Raw genomic sequence first — 19,766 nt, 5'->3', positions numbered from 1 at the left:
TCTCTTTTGACTTCCTGTTATGAAGAATATTGTTTTCTTGCTAACTTAGCAAAGACTCATGTGATTAACATTAATTATAGGGAACATTTTGTGAAGGAAATTTGACTTTTGCTTCTAGAGGTTTTGAGTAGTTCAGCTACAGTGCTGTCAGAAGTCAGGGAAAGGGTTGGATGGTTCCATAAAATCACTATAAACCTGTGAGTTTATAAAAAGCCAAAAGCCAAGAGGTTATATTGACTGTTTGCCAGTTAGTACATCTTTCATGAGCATAGAAAATTTTATGTACGTTCTAATACATGCTTTTTAATTATTTTACCTGGGACAGATCAGAAATGGGTTTTATATCAGCAAACAGAGATAGCACTGACAGGGTAAAAGTTTATTATTTCCCTAGGCTTGCTATGAAATCCAAATATATATCCTTTCAACAACATAATAAAATATAAATATCTACCTTAAAGGGCATTAAATTAATTATAAAATACATCTGCATCCATCCCAAATAAATGGTTACAATAGTCACTGATCAAGAACTGACAGAGAAAATTATAGGACAAAGAAAAATGCCATCCTGATATACAACTTCTACATTTAACAAGAATACAACTCGGGAAGCTACCAAAAAACTTTTTTGTGTGAGAGGAAAAAAATCACTCCCTTACTGAATGTTAGACAAAAATCAAAAATTGTTTTTGGACGCAGCCTCCTGTAACTGCATTAAATCACTGCCCTTATGTTCTCATTCCCTACTAAAAACAATAATGTGCTCTATCTTTCAGCAAGGCTGATTTATTAAAAGTATTCCCCTGTGCCAAAAGAACTAGTAAAAAAAAAAAAAACAAGCAAACAAACAAAAAACTGCTTTACTAACTATAGTTTCTGAGTGAAGCACATTTTATAGTTACATGCCAACATGACAGTTTTCCTGAGGAATCCAGAGACCCACATGGTTTAAAGCACCCGAAGGGTGGGTGTTAAAGGAACCAATGCAGCACTGAATTTACTTTAATATTAGCTCATCTGCTGCTGAAAACAGTAGTGGCATTTAAAATTCTAATTTCTTTCTCCCACTTAGCATAATTAGTAAATCTTACTTTAGCATAGTCTTGGAATTAAAACTATTGTATTTTATGCTTTTGGACTTTTGGTTAAATTAGCAAAAAATAACTCATGCTTATCAATCACTTTCTTAAGAACTTCAAAGTTCTCTACATATAATCTCAACAGCCAATGACCTCTACAGAAAGGCTTCTACATTATAAATAGCAGAAGCATTGGCTTCAAGTATGCGGTCTTTGGATGTAAGGCATAAACATAAAATCTAATGAAAGTTTGCTACAAATGTGGTATAGAGTAAATAACTGTATCTATTTGGATGGGTCAAAGAAGACCTCATGAAGGAGGTAAAATGAAGGCCAGGTATTGAAGGATAGGAAAATATTTAAAAAGAAAACTAGATACTGGCCATGGAGAAAAATAGAGAACAACGTCATGGAGATAGAAAAACAGGAGCAATGTATCTCAATGCTGGCTTTGATCACAATCACTTGGGGGAGGCTTTTATCAAGATAACCAGGTCTTAATACAGACCTGCTAAATTTAAATCTCCCAGATTAACGTTGGATATTTAAATTTTTCTTTAATTCCAAAGGTCCTTCTGATGCAATTGGTAACACATGATTTTGGAGGTGTCTGGGGAAAGGCCAACAGGCCTGCTGAAATACAGGGTCCATAAAGGAGGTCAGGCTGGAAAAGCTCTTTTATGTCAGGCTATGTAGTGTGTTGAATCCCCAGCCGAGAAATCTGAATGATACACTTTGGTGATAGTTTCTGAGCAGGTGTAATAAATAATCACTAGACTTTAGAGACATGTTGTAGAAATAAAGAATATTGAATGAAGGATGAATAAGGAGAAACTGAGAGCAAGAAGATAAGTTAGAAGGACATGCAGTACTGCAGCAAGAGGAAAGAAGGCCTAAACAGTGGAATGGGGTTGGTGTTTTGTTGTGGTTTTTTTTTTTTGTTTTTTTTTTTAAGTGTAATTCGTAAGATACATGAAAGGTAGAATTCCTAGGAACTGGGAACTGAGCAAAGAATTGAAGGTGATGACTTTTAGCCCAGGTAAACAGACTGCTGGTGAGACACTTAGTGATGAAAAATACTAGAAAAGCAAATCTCAGAGTATTTTAAATAGTACATACTAGTGACCTATGCATGGTATAGATTTACACTGGCTAATTATTAATAGTGCCTTCTTTAACCTTCCAAGTGACCCAGTTTGGATCCAGTTTAGATGATAAACTATAATTGCCTTAGGTTTTAAAATACTTGTATGTTATCCCTCTGGAAATGTCTATTGGGAAGTGAGAAATGAGGGTATGGGAAGAGATCCTCAGCATGTCTAACAGATTATTATTAAAGCTGAGAGGGTGGAAGACAGCAGCAAAAGAAGTAAGCAGAGGGAGAGAAAAGAGACGAGCCACAGGAACACCCATGTTTTGTGAGGACAGAAGAGGGAGAGAAGCAAAAACAAAAACAAAAAAGGGAAGGCGCAAAAGAGGGAAATCATCTTGAGAAGAAAATTATAAGATCAAGGAAGTACAAATATTTAAAAGAAGGAGGATGTCAAAAGGTAGTCTGGAATGTAGATTGGGAAGAGAACACTATTTAAAACAGAAAAGGAGGGGACAGGGATTCTGAAGCAGTATCAGCAGAGAGGTAAGAGCCTCTGGGATGTTGACAGGATAATGGGAGATAAAGAAAACAGACATAATGACTAAGACTACTCTTTACGATGTTTGGAGGGTGAGGGGATCAAGACAGATAAGAAGGAAGTGAGTCCCAGGAGGGATACCGACTGACCTCAGGAATAAGAGGACAGGGAGCACATTCAATATGAGAAAACGAAGATGCAGGAGAGGTGTGGTCCAAGTCTTGGCTGTGAGTCTAAGAGGACTGAAGTAAAGGTGTGACTGAGAAGCTGCAGTTTTGGAAGAGTCACCAGCAAGGAGTACAAAGTCCCCCCAGGGAGACGGAAAAGGTTGGTGTGAGGTAAGGTTTATAAGACAGGTCCTAAGGAAGATGGGGAAACATCCCATGGATGAAGAGGAGGGAGACAATGATGGGATCAGGTGATATAGATATAAAACAAGGACTTAAAAAGAAAAGTTTTTGAATAATGGTGACAGAAACATAGACAGGAAGTGATCTTTCAAGGACAGAGATAAAATTTTTGAAACTCCCTTCCTACATTTCATACCCCTTCCCTACCAAAGTTTCATCAAGTAGTGACAATAAGAGATGGAACAGGTGACTGGAAGGTATCATCCTCAGGAAACAGATGTCAATTAATTCAATGTCATGGGAAGACTGCGAAGAAAAATGTCAGTTACATGGGAAGTTAGAATCCAAAAGTAAAAGACCACAATGGGCTCATTGGAAGCAGTTAGGAAATAGGCGTGAGAGGAGTTCAAATTTCCAGGTGGAAAGACACACAAAACAGAAAAATAGAGCAGAGAGCCTCCTGATAGGAGTTAAGATGGCGGAGGAGTAGGAGACACCGTTTTCAGCCGGTCCTCCGAGTCGAGCTGGATCGGTACCAGACCAGCCTAAACAACCACGGAACCAGCCTGAGACGCAGGAAGATGCATCTGGATCTCTACAAATGAACATCTCCAGCGCTGAGTATTGAGGTACGAAGCGGGGAGCCATGAAACCGTGCACCGATATCAGAAGATAAACGGAAGGGGGAGGGAGCCGCCGCGTTAGGGCGCCGGGAAGCGGTAGCCACTTGCACGAGGGAGCGGGCGGGCTCGAGGTCGGCACCCGCAAAACAGCAGACTGAGACCGTGAGCCGGGTGCGCGCGCCACCAGGCATCTCGCGGAACACCGGGAATCCCGGTGCGCTCACTGGATCTAGACTGAGACCGGGAGACCCGGGAACGCGCGCGGGGCGGCTGGCGGCTGGCGGCATTAGAAACACAAAGGACAGAGACGCCGGCCCTGGAAGTGAGGGCAGGGACGCCGGGTGTGGGGCGCACATCCCGGGACGCTGCAGGGTTGAGCAGCACCAACAGAAACAGAGTTAAAGTGGCCAGAACATTAGTAGAGAACGGGCCGCAATCCCTCTGTTCTATGACAGAGGCTGAAATTCGGCCGCTGCTGCTCTGACTCTCAGAAGAGGCACAGCAAACTGCCAGGGAAAGCCGCCAGAGAACAAAAGCCTGGAAATACCGGCTCAGGGAGTGCCCAACCCCATCCCCCCTCGCAGGGGACACGGAGACTCTACCCAAACAGGGTTGCCTGAGTATCGGCGCGGCAGGCCCCTCCCCCAGAAGGCAGGCTAAAAAATCAAGAAGCCCACAACCCAAGGCGCCTGGGTGGCGCAGTCGTTGAGCGCCTGCCTTCGGCTTAGGGCGTGATCCCGGCGTTCCGGAAAGGAGTCCCTCATCGGGCTCCTCCGCTGGGAGCCTGCTTCTTCCTCTCCCACTCCCCTGCTTCTGTTCCCTCTCTCGCTGGGTGGCTGCCACATAAATAAATAAATAAAATCTTTAAAGAAGAAGCCCACATCCCTAAGATCCCTATAAAACAAGGGGCACGGCCTGGGACCCAGTCAATAATTTGGGCTCTGGAAACCCCGCAACCTCTCCTCATCAGAATGACAAGAAGGAGAAGCCCTCCCCAGCAAAGAAAAGACAGTGAGTCTGTGGCCTCTGCCACAGAAATAATGGATATGGATGTAACCAAATTATCAGAAATGGAATTCAGAGTAACGATGGTCAAAATGATGAGTAGAATTGAAAAATCTATTAACGAAAAGGTTACTGAGAATATAGAATCCCTAAGGACAGAAATGAGAGCGAATCTGACAGAAATTAAAAATTCTATGAGCCAAATGCAGGCAAAACTAGAGGCTCTGACGGCCAGGGTCGCAGAAGCAGAGGAACGGGTTAGTGAATTGGAGGATGGGTTAATAGAGGAAAAAATGAAAATAGAAGATGGTCTTAAAAAAATCCACGCCCACGAATGTAGGTTACGGGAGATTACTGACTCAATGAAACGATCCAATGTTAGAATCATCGGCATCCCCGAGGGGGTGGAGAAAAACAGAGGTCTAGAAGAGATATTTGAACAAATTGTAGCTGAAAACTTCCCTAATCTAGCAAGGGAAACAAACATTCGTGTCCAAGAGGCAGAGAGGACCCCTCCCAAGCTCAACCATGACAAACCTACGCCACGTCACGTCATATTGAAATTCGCAAATATTAGATGCAAGGATACAGTATTGAAAGCGGCCAGGGCAAAGAAATTTCTCACGTACCAAGGCAAAAGCATCAGAATTACGTCAGACCTGTCTACACAGACCTGGAATGAGAGAAAGGGTTGGGGGAGCATATTTAAAGCTCTTTCAGAGAAAAACATGCAGCCAAGGATCCTTTATCCAGCAAGGCTGTCATTCAGAATTGATGGAGAAATAAAGACATTTCAGAATCGCCAGTCACTAACCAATTTTGTAACCACGAAACCAGCCCTACAGGAGATATTACGGGGGGTTCTATAAAAGTAAAAAGGCCCCAAGAGTGATACAGAACAGAAAGTCACAGCCAATACAAACAAAGACTTTACTGGCAACATGGCAACATTAAAATCATATCTCTCAGTAATCAGTCTTAATGTAAATGGTTTGAACCATCCCATAAAGCGCCACAGGGTTGCAGATTGGATAAAAAGAAATGACCCATCCATTTGCTGTCTACAAGAGACTCATTTCAAACCCAAAGATGCATTCAGACTGAGAGTAAGGGGATGGAGTACCATCTTTCATGCAAATGGACCTCAAAAGAAAGCTGGGGTAGCAATTCTCATATCAGATAAATTGGATTTTAAACTACAGACTATAGTTAGAGATGCAGAAGGGCACTATATTATTCTTAAGGGAAGTATTCAACAAGTGGATATGACAATTATAAATATATATGCCCCCAACAGGGGAGCAGCAAGATACACAAGCCAACTCTTAACCAGAATAAAGAGACACATAGATAAAAATACATTAATAGTAGGGGACCTCAACACTCCACTCTCAGAAATAGACAAAACACCCTGGCAAAAACTAAGCAAAGAATCAAAGGCTTTGAATGCCATACTCGACGAGTTGGACCTCATAGATATATATAGAACACTACACCCCAGAACCAAAGAATACTCATTCTATTCTAATGCCCATGGAACATTCTCAAGAATAGACCATGTTCTGGGACACAAAACAGGTCTCAACCGATACCAAAAGATTGAAATTATCCCCTGCATATTCTCAGACCACAACGCTCTGAAATTGGAACTCAACCACAAGGAAAAATTTGGAAGAAACTCAAACACTTGGAGACTAAGAACCATCCTGCTCCGGAATGACTCGATAAACCAGGAAATCAAAAATCAAATAAAACAATTTATGGAGACCAATGAGAATGAAAATACAACAGTCCAAAACCTATGGGATACTGCAAAGGCAGTCCTAAGGGGGAAATACATAGCCATCCAAGCCTCACTCAAAAGAATAGAAAAATCTAAAATGCAGTTTTTATATTCTCACCTCAAGAAGCTGGAACAGCAACAGAGGGACAGGCCTAATCCACGCACGAGGAAGCAGTTGACCAAAATTAGAGCTGAAATCAATCAAGCAGAAACCAGAAGTACAGTAGAGCAGATCAACAGGACTAGAAGCTGGTTCTTTGAGAGAATCAATAAAATTGACAGACCACTGGCAAGACTTATCCAAAAGAAAAGAGAAAGGACCCAGATTATTAAAATTATGAATGAAAAAGGAGAGGTCACGACGAGCACCATTGAAATTGGAAGGATTATTAGAAATTTTTATCAACAGCTATATGCCAATAAACTAAGCAATCTGGAAGAGATGGAATCCTTCCTGGAAACCTATAAACTACCAAGATTGAAACCGGAAGAAATTGATTCCTTAAACAGGCCAATTAATTATGAAGAAATTGAGTCAGTGATAAACAACCTTCCAAATAACAAAACTCCAGGCCCGGACGGTTTTCCTGGGGAATTCTACCAAACATTCAAAGAAGAAATAATACCTATTCTCCTAAAGCTATTTCAAAAAATAGAAACAGAAGGAAAGCTACCAAACTCATTCTATGAGGCCAATATTACCTTGATCCCCAAACCAGGCAAAGACCCCATCAAAAAGGAGAATTACAGACCGATTTCCCTAATGAATATGGACGCCAAAATCCTCAACAAGATACTTGCTAATAGAATCCAACAGTACATTAAAAGGATTATCCATCACGATCAAGTGGGATTCATACCTGGGATGCAAGCGTGGTTCAATATTCGCAAATCAATCAGCGTGATACATCATATCAACAAGAAAAGACTCAGGAACCATATGATCCTCTCAATCGATGCCGAAAAAGCATTTGACAAAATACAGCATCCTTTCCTGATTAAAACCCTTCAGAGTGTAGGAATAGAAGGTACATTTCTCAATCTCATAAAAGCCATCTATGAAAAGCCTACTGCAAATATTATTCTCAATGGGGAAAAGCTGGAAGCCTTTCCCTTAAGATCAGGAACACGACAAGGATGCCCACTCTCGCCACTATTATTCAACATAGTACTAGAAGTCCTTGCAACAGCAATCAGACGACAAAAAGGGATCAAAGGTATTCAAATTGGCAAAGAAGAAGTCAAAATGTCTCTCTTCGCAGATGACATGATACTCTATATGGAAAACCCAAAAGAAGCCACTCCCAAACTATTAGAAGTTATAGAGCAATTCAGTAACGTGGCAGGATACAAAATAAATGCTCAGAAATCAGTTGCATTTCTATACACGAATAACGAGACCGAAGAAAGAGAAATTAGGGAATCCATCCCATTTACAATAGCACCAAAAACCATACGTTACCTTGGAATTAACTTAACCAGAGACGTAAAGGACCTATATTCTAGAAACTATAAATCACTCTTGAAAGACATTGAGGAAGACATAAAAAGATGGAAAGATATTCCATGCTCATGGATCGGAAGAATTAACATAGTTAAAATGTCCATGCTACCCAGAGCAATCTACACTTTCAATGCTATCCCGATCAAAATACCAAGGACATTTTTCAAAGAACTGGAACAAACAGTCCTTAAATTTGTATGGAAACAGAAAAGGCCCCGAATCTCCAAGGAACTGTTGAAAAGGAAAAACAAAGCTGGGGACATCACAATGCCGGATTTCGAGCTGTACTACAAAGCTGTGATCACAAAGACAGCATGGTACTGGCACAAAAACAGACACATAGACCAATGGAACAGAATAGAGAGCCCAGAAATGGACCCTCGGCTCTTTGGGCAACTAATATTTGATAAAGCAGGAAAAAACATCCGGTGGGAAAAAGACAGTCTCTTCAATAAATGGTGCTGGGAAAATTGGACAGCTACATGCAAGAGAATGAAACTTGACCACTATCTCACACCATACACAAAAATAAACTCCAAATGGATGAAAGACCTCGATGTGAGACAGGAATCCATCAAAATTCTAGAGGAGAACATAGGCAACAACCTGTACGACATCGGCCAAAGCAACCTTTTTCATGACACAACCCCAAAGGCAAGAGAAACAAAAGATAAAATGAATTTATGGGACTTCATCAAGATTAAAAGTTTCTGCACAGCCAAGGAAACAGTCAGAAAAACTAAGAAGCAGCCCACGGAATGGGAGAATATATTTGCAAATGACACTACAGATAAAGGACTGGTATCCAAGATCTACAAAGAACTTCTCAAACTCAATACACGAGAAACAAATAAACAAATCAAAAAATGGGCAGAAGATATGAACAGACACTTTTCCAATGAAGACATACAAATGGCTAACAGACACATGAAAAAATGTTCAAAATCATTAGCCATCAAGGAAATTCAAATCAAAACCACACTGAGATACCACCTTACACCAGTTAGAATGGCAAAAATAGACAAGGCAAGAAACAACAATTGTTGGAGAGGATGTGGAGAAAGGGGATCCCTCCTACATTGTTGGCGGGAATGCAAGTTGGTACAGCCACTCTGGAAAACAGTGTGGAGGTCCCTTAAAAAGTTAAAAATTGAGCTACCCTATGATCCAGCCATTGCACTACTGGGTATTTACCCCAAAGATACAGACGTAGTGAAGAGAAGGGCCATATGCGCCCCAATGTTCATAGCAGCAATGTCCACAATAGCTAAATCGTGGAAGGAGCCGAGATGCCCTTCAACAGATGACTGGATTAAGAAGTTGTGGTCCATATATACGATGGAATATTACTCAGCTATCAGAAAGAACGAGTTCTCAACATTTGCTACAACATGGACAGCACTGGAGGAGATAATGCTAAGTGAAATAAGTCAAGCAGAGAAAGACAACTATCATATGATTTCTCTCATCTATGGAACATAAGAACTAGGATGATCAGTAGGGGAAGAAAGGGATAAAGAAAGGGGGGGTAATCAGAAGGGGGAATGAAACATGAGAGACTATGGACTATGAGAAACAAACTGAGGACTTCAGAGGGGAGGGGGGCGGGGGAATGGGATAGACCGGTGATGGGTAGTAAAGAGGGCACGTATTGCATTGTGCACTGGGTGTTATACAGAACTAATGAATCATTGAGCCTTACATCGGAAACCGGGGATGTACTGTACAGTGACTAACATAATATAATAAAAAATCATTAAAAAAAAAATAAAAATAAATAAAAAAAATAAAAAAAAATAGAGCAGAGGGGGGCACTGCACTTAGGATTCCAACAGATGATCACACTTAAAAGGATACTGGCCATGAGAGTTCGGTGGAGGCTCCTGCTCTGGATAGTACAGATATTCTGAACAGATGAAAGAAAAAGAACTAGAATAACCAAATTAACCTTGCTCTATTCTTTGAACATCAAAACAAAATAAAATCTCACTTTATCTCAAAATATACACTGAAGAAGTATTTCCTAGTTTATCAGTCCTTCCCACAAATATCATAGGATTCCAGGCAAACGAGTAAGCAAAGCACATTATGGACCCCTCCCACTTCCTATCCCCCATCTCATTTTCATATTATTTGGGTGAATTGAGATTAGAAACAAACTTTAGGGCTGCCTTGAAAGTTTTTTGGTTTTGGGTTTTTTTTTTTTTTCCTTTTTTAAGAGGCTTCAAAAGGAAGCACGCAGCCCCAGGGGTGTGGAAGTTGGGGATAATGGGATTTTACAGACTGATTGTGTGCACACATAAAAGCAATGCTGCTTCTCCAAGGCCAGCTGGCTGGGGCAGGGCGGGGGTGGGGGGCAGTCTAGGAAATTACTAGCCAAAGTAATTACCCTTCTGAATATACATCACGGCTCTGATAATTGTGACATTACAAAGCTGAGGCTAGTTCATATCACTGTTCCATCAGAAAACATGGAATCACTGCTGGAATTCCAACATTTTAATTTCCTAGATATGAAGACCAATATTAATAAAAAGGGGGCAAAAGTAACGACTAAGTAAAACAAAAATCTAACAAAATTATCTTTTAAAAATATGTTCTATAAACACTAGCAATTTCTTACACAGACCGTGGGCTTAATGAATGTCTGCTGATTGGCTGCTGCTGTACACACAGCCATTTGTGAGGACTCTGTCAAGCACAGGTCTAAGTATTTTATATATATTTCATCTCAGTTCACACAATAACTTTATGGATAGGAATTACTATCCACATTTTTTCAGATGAGTAAATTAAGGCTTTGAAAGGTCACGGAGATATTTTATCATTCAACATTAACAATGATTTATTGAGTACCCACTCGATAACTGTGCTTGGGCCTGGGTATACAGCACTGAACCAAAAAGATACGGAGATTACAATTGGAGGAGGTAGGGACTCAGTTACCAACCAAAAACCAAAGGAATATAAAGTGAAAAGTTGTGATATGTGCCTTGGAGGAGAAAAAGATGGTGCTACAAATGAACAAAACAGGAGACCCTATTTAGATTGGGTGGTAAAGAAAAGCCTGAGACCTTAGGGACAAAGTGCAAGTGAAGAGTGTTCTGAGCACAAGAGAGGGGATGTGTTCAAACTGCAAGTATTGAATCAGTTTAGTGAGTTTAAGAATTGAAAAAATATCAGGGGGCTCAAGCTCAGTGAGCAAGACAGAAGTGAGTTCAGAGGCAGGCGCAGATCAGAGCATACAGGGTCCTGCAGGCCAAAGCCAAGGTAAGGAGTCTGGACTTCATTTTAGTGAAAGAGAAAGCCACTGGAGGGTTTTTAACAGGGTGGGGGTGGGGGAGAAGGAGGAGGAGAAAGATGTGTGGGGATTACACTATCAGATTTCACTGGCAATAAGGTCACTAACCATTATATGGAGAATGAGTAATATGGAACAGGATGGTGGTAGTGAGGACAGAGGTGAAAAGACGCCAAATATATTTTGGAACTGTAATGGACTCCTTCTTAGAGTTATATAGTTAGTAAGTAGAGGAACAAGGATTCTGTCTGATGCTGAAGCAGGAGCTCTTAACCATTCTTTTTAAATAGTGAGCAGAAACATTCCTTAAGAACTAAAAAAAAGAAAAAAAGAAGAAGGAGTTGCCTCCCCCCCCCCAAAAAATTACTTCCTTTTACTGGGATAACAACTAGAAGACATTTTTAGGATTAAATCTCAAAACATTTTAATGGGGCAAATGTGAGTTTCCCCCCCAAGGCTGATAGACCCGTGCCGCACAATGCTAAATGATAACTTCTGGAGGTCAGTGGTTAATAGCTATAAGCTACCCTGAGAATAACACTTGTCTTTCTTGCAGCTTTCAATAAATTTAAACCCATCGTTAGCAGACAAATCTTAATGTTTGAGTTCACTACAACACCTCCTCATGATTCCTTTATGTCTTCTAAGAGCCAGAATGGAAGTACCAGATCACCAATTTGACAGGTTTAGCGATGAATTTGAGAAATATAACCCATGAGTACTGCTGCTTAGCCTACAATGGTAAAGAAATGCCAAGTTTTTTAATGGTTTTCAATAATTATTTGTTTTGAAATAATCTTTGAATTATTAGAATTCAGCATATACTTAAGAGACATATACAAACACAGACTAGGAATTAGAGATCTACATTTAATTCCACGTTCATAGAATCTTAGAGCTAGCTAGACGAGATTTCGTGAACGTTGGTGATGTGTACTAACAAATTTAAAAATTAATCCCCTCATTGTTTTAAAACAATACAAAAGTTTGTAGTTCAAAAACAAAAGTTTGTAGTTGAACTATAACTGGTTTACACTTTTTAAAAAGTCCATAATGGAAAAACATGTAGCTCTGTGAGTCACAATATGCTTCTAACTACTGTATTATACATGACTCACAGCATGCACTGAGAGTTAAATGCTCCCTTTATTGTTGCTATTATCTTCTAATATGCTAAATATTTTTACTTATGTTATTATCCCTATCCCTCATTAAAACGCAAACTCCATGAAGGCAAGGAACTTTTTTCTCCTGCTGTTTCACCTAAATCCCTCCAACCTGTAGAACAATTCTTGGCACCTACCAGACACTCAAAAAAAAAAAAAAAATTGTTAAATGAACCAAAAAAAGATGAATGAGCTTCAAAGGACTGTGTTACTAAGTATCATCTGAGACACCTTTGTGAAAGCTCTTCATAAATTGTAAACCATTCCAGGAATGTGGAATATTATCACACCATCGTCATGATAACTCATGTAGGGCATTTACTAATAAGCACTCTATACTTTTTTCTGCCCAATTCACAAAAGACACTGAGGTTCAAACAGATTAAGCCATTCACCCAATATCCAATATAAATAGTAAAATTAAGACTCTGAAAAAAGCAACTCAAATCCAAATGCAAGGATCTTAACCCCAGATCTGTCTTTTTTATATTGCTCTCTTCCTTGTGACATGCTGACTGGCTCCAAGTATGTAAAACAAAATATACTAGAACACTGTATTAAATTGTATGTACAATTGATACTTGAGATGATGATTAAGAGCATTGTCTTTGAATCACACAGATCTGGATTTGCAACCAGTTTCTGCCACTTACTTGGGGTATGGCCTTCGGCGATTTAGCCAATCTTGCTAAGCCTCAGTTTCACCTTCTGTGAAACAGGATAATAATAGTGCCTCTCTAATTGTAAGGAATAAATTATATATTTCAAATGGAGCACTTAACTCATACCTGACTCTTAGTAAATACCCAGTAAATTTTATTTTCACCTTTGATGATGAAGAAATATTTGCCCAGTATCTGATATTAGAACTATTACTTGAACACAAGGTGACCCCCCCCAAAAAAAAAAATGGAAAGTGGGGAAGCAAGATCAACAGACTTTCTCTGCATTTCTATTTTCCTCTGAACCCTGCACTGATTTTACAGAAGCAAATACTAACAAAGGCACACCTTTTTTTCTCTCCCCAACACACCCCGTGGTAAAGGAACAAGTAGGAATGCCAGCTGCTAAAAAGTGGAAGGAATAATTTTTTTAAAGATTTGTTATCTTAAAGCTGTTAAAATGGTAATAGTCTCCCTTATATTTTCCAGAATCTCAATAAAAATTTGTGTTGTATAAGAACAAATATCTAGATGGCTACTTTTTAAATAAAGTCACAGAGTTACTAAAGTGTATCAGTGTATGAGCACCAGGGACAATGTTTCAGATGAATTAGACCCTGTTGGTGGGAATCATTCTTACTGGGAAACAGAGAGTGATAACAGCCAGATACATATCTCCAGCGACTACAGTCTTCTGTTTAAGTGTGACAGCAAACCGCATAATCCAGGCTAGTCTCTTCTGGTTGTGAATCCAAGTTAGCATGCCCTTGCTCTTAATTTAAGGGAGATGGAGAGAGAGGGTTTTTCCTTTGGTTTTATAAACACGTTTAAACAAGAGATTCTTATATCCTGGTTTATCAGGTGTTGATCTTTTCCAGGTACAGGAATTTAGTTAACCTTATTTCTTCAGAAAATTCCTCTTTGAATGTTCACTAATATACTTAAAAGGGTCAGGTCTAAGAGTGAAAATTAGATTTCAATATTTATTATAGTGCTATAGTATTACCTAGAAGAAGTGTGCTGGTTCACAAGCACATTAAACTTCTCACCTTCCCAGACAAATTTCACAAGTTCTATTCCAGTTCTTCACCTTTCCTTAGAAATCCCAGACAGAGGTAGCAGTAGGAGCCATTAAAACCAATTAACACTTCACTTTCATTTGGGGACAAATAAGAGGGAAAAAGAGAAGAGGTCCAAGCTAACTCTTCAATGATTGCATAAATTTATAAGTCATTTCTAAAGGAAAACATTTACTTGTGACAAAACCACATGTGTGAAATAGTTAATGGTCAAATGAAGAAAATTAAGTGTAACGTCTTTCCAAATGTGCACAAAATATCTAAGTATCCACCAACTATACTATCTTTTAATATTAAGAAATACACGGTTAAGAATCTCTTAAAAGTATCTTAATCCTGTGCTCTACTTTCAGACAGTCTATAGCAGGTAACAGAGTTACCAACTTATTATTTAAAAATCTTTCTGGGACAAGAAATTCTATAATATATTTCAGAATTTTTTCTAAAATTTAATGTTGACACTGAAGTATTTTAAAGTGGATGCTAAATGTAGACATTATTTAATATAGACATTAAAGTGTTATATAATTACCTTCTAGAAACCCCCCAGTAACTACTATTTTTTGTGCAAAACGCTGAAGAGATGACAAGATATCAGCATATTCAAACATGTCATTCTTTCACACAGGGTAATGGTTAAGAGCGCAGAATTTTGGAGTTGTGCCAACCCAGGTTCAAACCACACCGGTTCTACCACTTACTAGTAGGGTAACTCTGGGCAAATTACTTAATCTCTAAACTTGCCTTTCTTAACCCCACTTTATGGAAGTGGCAAATGATTTTAAAGTATATGCGTTTATACTTTAAAGTGTTTAGTATAGTAGTGCCTGATACATTAGTAAGTACGTAGCATTTAGAGGCTATAGGCAGTATACTCCAAGGGTTAATTGTAGAAATTCTGAAACTCAACTTCTTAGGTTCAACACCAAGATTTCCCACTTGTTACCTGTTTGGTACTGGACAAATTATTTCTCTTCCCTCTATTAATATTAGTAAATATATGAAAAAGATTAGAAGAGGTATTTGAACATGGTAAGCACTCAATAAATAATTTCAAAAATTACTTTGAAAAAGTCTCATAGAAGCTAAAATTTAAAGAGCATATCAGAGCAATTTTCTCTTCTGGTATTTGAGTAGACCGGCATTAGAAATGAATGAACACTATTAATTCACATCCAGAAATCTTTCCTATGTACCAGTATGTAAATATACATTAATCAAACGCATAGTACAGACTCCCTAGTTTCAGGTTTCCCAGACTTGTCTGATGATACAAATCACCCAGAGATTGTGACTGAGCAGGTCTGGGGTGGGGCCTTGGAATCCGTATCTATAATCAGCTTCTCAGGTACGTGCTACATTGGGCAGGCTCAAAAATCCTGCATTAGTTGAAGCTGTGTCTAACCACCGAACCTGAGAAGAATATCAAGTAGTCACACCCACTGAACAGAATTATTGTTTTACAAGTACTACGTAATGGAAATGGGAATGTTAAAAAGATTTTTTCATTCAACAAATATTTTGTTGAGTATTTATCAGTACAAAGTATTCACTGAGCATATATTACAGTACAATTCACAAAATGGTATATGAATATTAATTAAAAAAACAAACCACTTCTTAAAAATTAACATCATTTGGGACTGAGAGTGGCAAACAGAAAGGAAGGAAATATACTTGGCATAGATACACATAATTATATGATACCATTTGTCCTGAGGAGTTCAGAAAGTATTGGGGTAAGGGTCCTATTGGTCAAGAGGTCTGGTTCTTCAAGAAGTCTTATCACACTGCTGCCATCGCTAATGAGCTAAAAATGCTAATGACTGAAGAACATTCAAATAACAAATTCACAGCAAAAATAATTTAAAGGGTATAACCATTTTTTCCTTGACCCTTCTGAACATTAGTCTTTAGAAACAAAGTATAGTTTATCTCTTATTAGTAAAATTAGCACAAACTTGGATCTGCATTTTTTTTCAAGAAAATGATAGAAAGAAATGAGTTTCCATTTCCCAAAGCCTCCACACCCACCCCACACATCCACCATGAACATGCTCAAGCTATGAGCAACTTCTACAATGGAAAGATCTGGAATCTACCTCCTAGTAGAAACACAAGTATAAATAATTTTGTGTAAGGAAACCCAAGTGCAATGACACCAAAAGCAGGACTAATGTTATTCTACTGAATGAAGAACACTTACAGAGTATAGCAAATATGTGTACATTTCAATATAATAAATTATTAATTACATTAGCCATGTACATCTTGTGGTCAAGAATTATTACTGTTTGAGATCCAATGTAGTAAGTGGAGATGTTCCTTAGGGAATTGCTAACTACATGCATGAATTTGGAATAAAATAAACTTAAATGCAGTCATAACAGCTATTCAAATATTACTGATCCATAGGAGCATGAGCTAAAATAAAGCATCTACTGGTATTATTTAAAATATGACCCAAGGGAGCAGGCACACTACTTCAGGGTTTTCCTTTATCAACTGCCCCAAGACTTAGAAAAATAAAGGGCCACTTAGGACTCCTAACTATGCCCTAAGTAATCATTGCTGAGTGGTGAGATGATACGTGGATTTTTTTTTCTTTTTACTTTTCTGACTTTCCAAAGTTCCTAATTTAAAAAAAAAAAAAAGTACTGTATTCTTTTAATTACTGGGGACGGTAATTCCTTTACTTAAGGATATTATCTGAGGGATCAAACTTATTAGGAAGGCCATTTAAAAACTTTGAAGAGGTTGTATCACGTTCTCCCTCAAAGACAATCTGTCATAGGTCTTCCTCATTTTATCTAATAAAAAATAACACAAGAAGAAATGATAATACAAGGGCCGAAATTCCACGTGCTAACTTCCAAACGTAGGCCTTCAAAAAGATGGTTCACTGTAGCTAGCAATGCTAAGTGATATCAGTTTCACTGATAAAAGAACTCCTATTCATGTGGTGTTTGATCCAAAAACACACTGGGAGCCCAGTGAAGGTTGGCAAATAAAAAATGCTGCTCCTCTCTGAGCAAAAGGAGAGCCACCTCTTCCATGGGATTGTTGTTACGAGTAGAGGACCTAACCACTGATAAGATTTTCATCACTCATCCCCTTACCCGTTCTATCCCAAATTTCTATCCCACTCCTTCCACCTTTTTTCTTTCCTATTCTCTCTTCAGTTTTGGCCTACATCCACAACCAGTTCTTTTAGGAGGCATTCAAAGGCATTGCTATTCTTACAAATGTAAAAAGGGACAATTGTAGACAGACCTTGGAATATGTGCAGGAGAGCTGTGCAGCCTCCCATGCAGACAAACATGAGGACTTCCTACAGCTAATCTACAACTGATTGCTTAAGGGATACTGCATTTATAAAATGGGTTTAGTCATTTTCTCTTGAACCTTTTTCAAATTGTCTTGAACACCATGCTGATACAGTTAGGTCTAAGTTCCCTGACTTAAGCAACAAGGATCCAGAAGGCAAGGAATTCACTATGGGTCTTTAAAAATAGTTACACCCTCACAGAAAGGTGTCTATCAAAGTGAGTTCCATACAATGATCTGGACTAAGTCAAAAGATATAGGCCATTTTAATCCAGTGCCTTCAGCTACTTAAGATCCAGATTCCACTGTTCACTGCAAGGCTTCAGCTAACATATTCTTCAATGATTCAACACAAGAGAACTCAGCAGTGCCTAGTGACAGAGCTCTCTGAGGTTCTCAAACTGAGAGCTGTTTGCACGGGGTTTATATAGTGCAGAAACAACTTAGGAGGCAAATAACATAAATGCCATCACCATGTTCCAGTCCAGAAGTTTTTATTATAGCAAGTTTAGCTCTGGGCAAGCTGCCGCAATCAGCACATTGTGATGGCAAATACACCGACTGTATTTTCTTCCTAAGCAGTATATAACACTGGGGCTGTTCCTGAGAAGGATTCATGGAACAGCTCTAATCAACACATTATAGTTGGAACAGCTAGATGTAACATTCACAGCTTGTATGCCTTAATTGTCAAAATTGTTTGCTTTCCAGATGAACATAGTCGACTTTAACTTTCAGTAAAATCAACCAAAATAGTTTATCAACTGTCATGACGAATAATCCCTACCCTTCCACCACCAAAGACATCCTCTGAGATACAACTCAATTGTTAGAAAAAACTAGAAATGGAACAAATGACAAATAATTAACCAAAATGTATCACCAGAAACAGTTAAATAAGAAAATTTGTCCAAGAAATCTCAAAGAGCATTGGTAATGCTTAAAGTTCTTGCTGAGTTCATGGCAATATAAGGCTTAATAAACAGGGTGTCTTCCAAAAGCTGGAAAATCTTCATTCTCTTTACAGCTTATTGCTTTGTGATCTTATAACACATTAACTTACTCAAATCAAATTTCACAGCTCTAAAAAAAAAAAAAAGCTTGATAACTATCCTAGACTATGTCCAAACAACACAGTTTCTCAAATCAACTAAAATAACTGAATAACTAAAATTCTTTTGAAGAAAAAGTGAATAGATGAAACCCATATCATCCTCCAGTTTGTTTTTTAAAATAAAATTAAAAAGAAAGAAGTTTTCAAAAAAGCCAAATTTCTTGATCAAAGCTATAGTGAGGAAAACCTAAAAGGTAAAGTGCCTGTCTTTCATCTACCCATGTTATTAGTTTAGGACAAGATTCAACGGTCTTTCACATTCCCCAACAAAATTCAGGACCATACAACCAGAAGTCTCTTTGGCTCTTGAATCAATATTAAGCCTTCAAATTTTAGGTCAACTTTATTACATCAATTAGGAAGACATCTCATTTTCAAATTATGCTAAAATTTTCAAATTCATGGTAAGCAACTATCAGTAAGTCTTCCCTAACTTGTATACTTGTGCTTTATTTCCCTCTCTGATTAATAAAATCCCCTTCTTTTCCTCTCAAGAGTCAACAGCATGTGTATGTGTGTGAGATCCATGGACCACACTTTGAGTAGGACAGAATACTTAGGTTCCAGCTGCAGCAATCAATATCTAATTTGGGTCCAAGTATGGTTTGGTACCAGTTAATGGCATTTGCCCCTCTAGCTCAAATATCCAAGGGGTAGTGGAACTTGGGCTAACTGGTAATTCTGGGGGAGCTGCAACAACTCAAGGGCCTCCTATTTAGTTGACCTTCATTTTGTCAATCTGATCTGAGGAGATTGGGAGGAGAGGATATTAGGAACATGTTTACTCTCAGCTTCTCTGCCCTTTAAGACCTAGATGCCTGCTATTTTAGTCTCCCCCATAACTTTTCCTCTCCCCTAGAAAATAAGAATTTTAGTTTATCCCTGCTTGATAATGAGGTGCTGGTTTCAAAACCACTTCAGACACTTCAAATATCAACTGTCAATTGCCTTATGTCAAAATTTATGTTATTGTGAGGTGCACTCCTATGTAATGTACATTTGATCATGATTTCAGAAAGCATTTAACAATTTTTAACTATATCCTCCAGGACCAGAATAGAGAACTACAGGCTGCACAGTAATGTTATTAGCGGGCCGAGTAACAAAACTGAAAAATTGATCAGCAACATTCTGGAGAT

The 19,766-nt window shown here is 38.6% G+C and overlaps 1 protein-coding gene across 2 annotated transcripts in view; it reads right to left on the bottom strand.

The window, feature by feature from the left end:
• MACROD2 (mono-ADP ribosylhydrolase 2) overlaps positions 1–19,766 on the bottom strand; it is a 1,878,458-nt gene that overhangs the window by 1,589,055 nt on the left and 269,637 nt on the right. The gene's annotated exons all lie outside the window — the stretch shown is intronic.

Source organism: Ursus americanus, chromosome 22 (assembly GCF_024610735.1).
Source record: "Ursus americanus isolate L20-20 chromosome 22, mUrsAme1.1.p, whole genome shotgun sequence".
Classification (NCBI taxonomy): Eukaryota; Metazoa; Chordata; class Mammalia; order Carnivora; family Ursidae; genus Ursus; species Ursus americanus.
The sequence above is the reverse complement of the archived record's forward strand: the minus strand, read 5'-3'. Positions and strand labels throughout refer to the sequence as shown.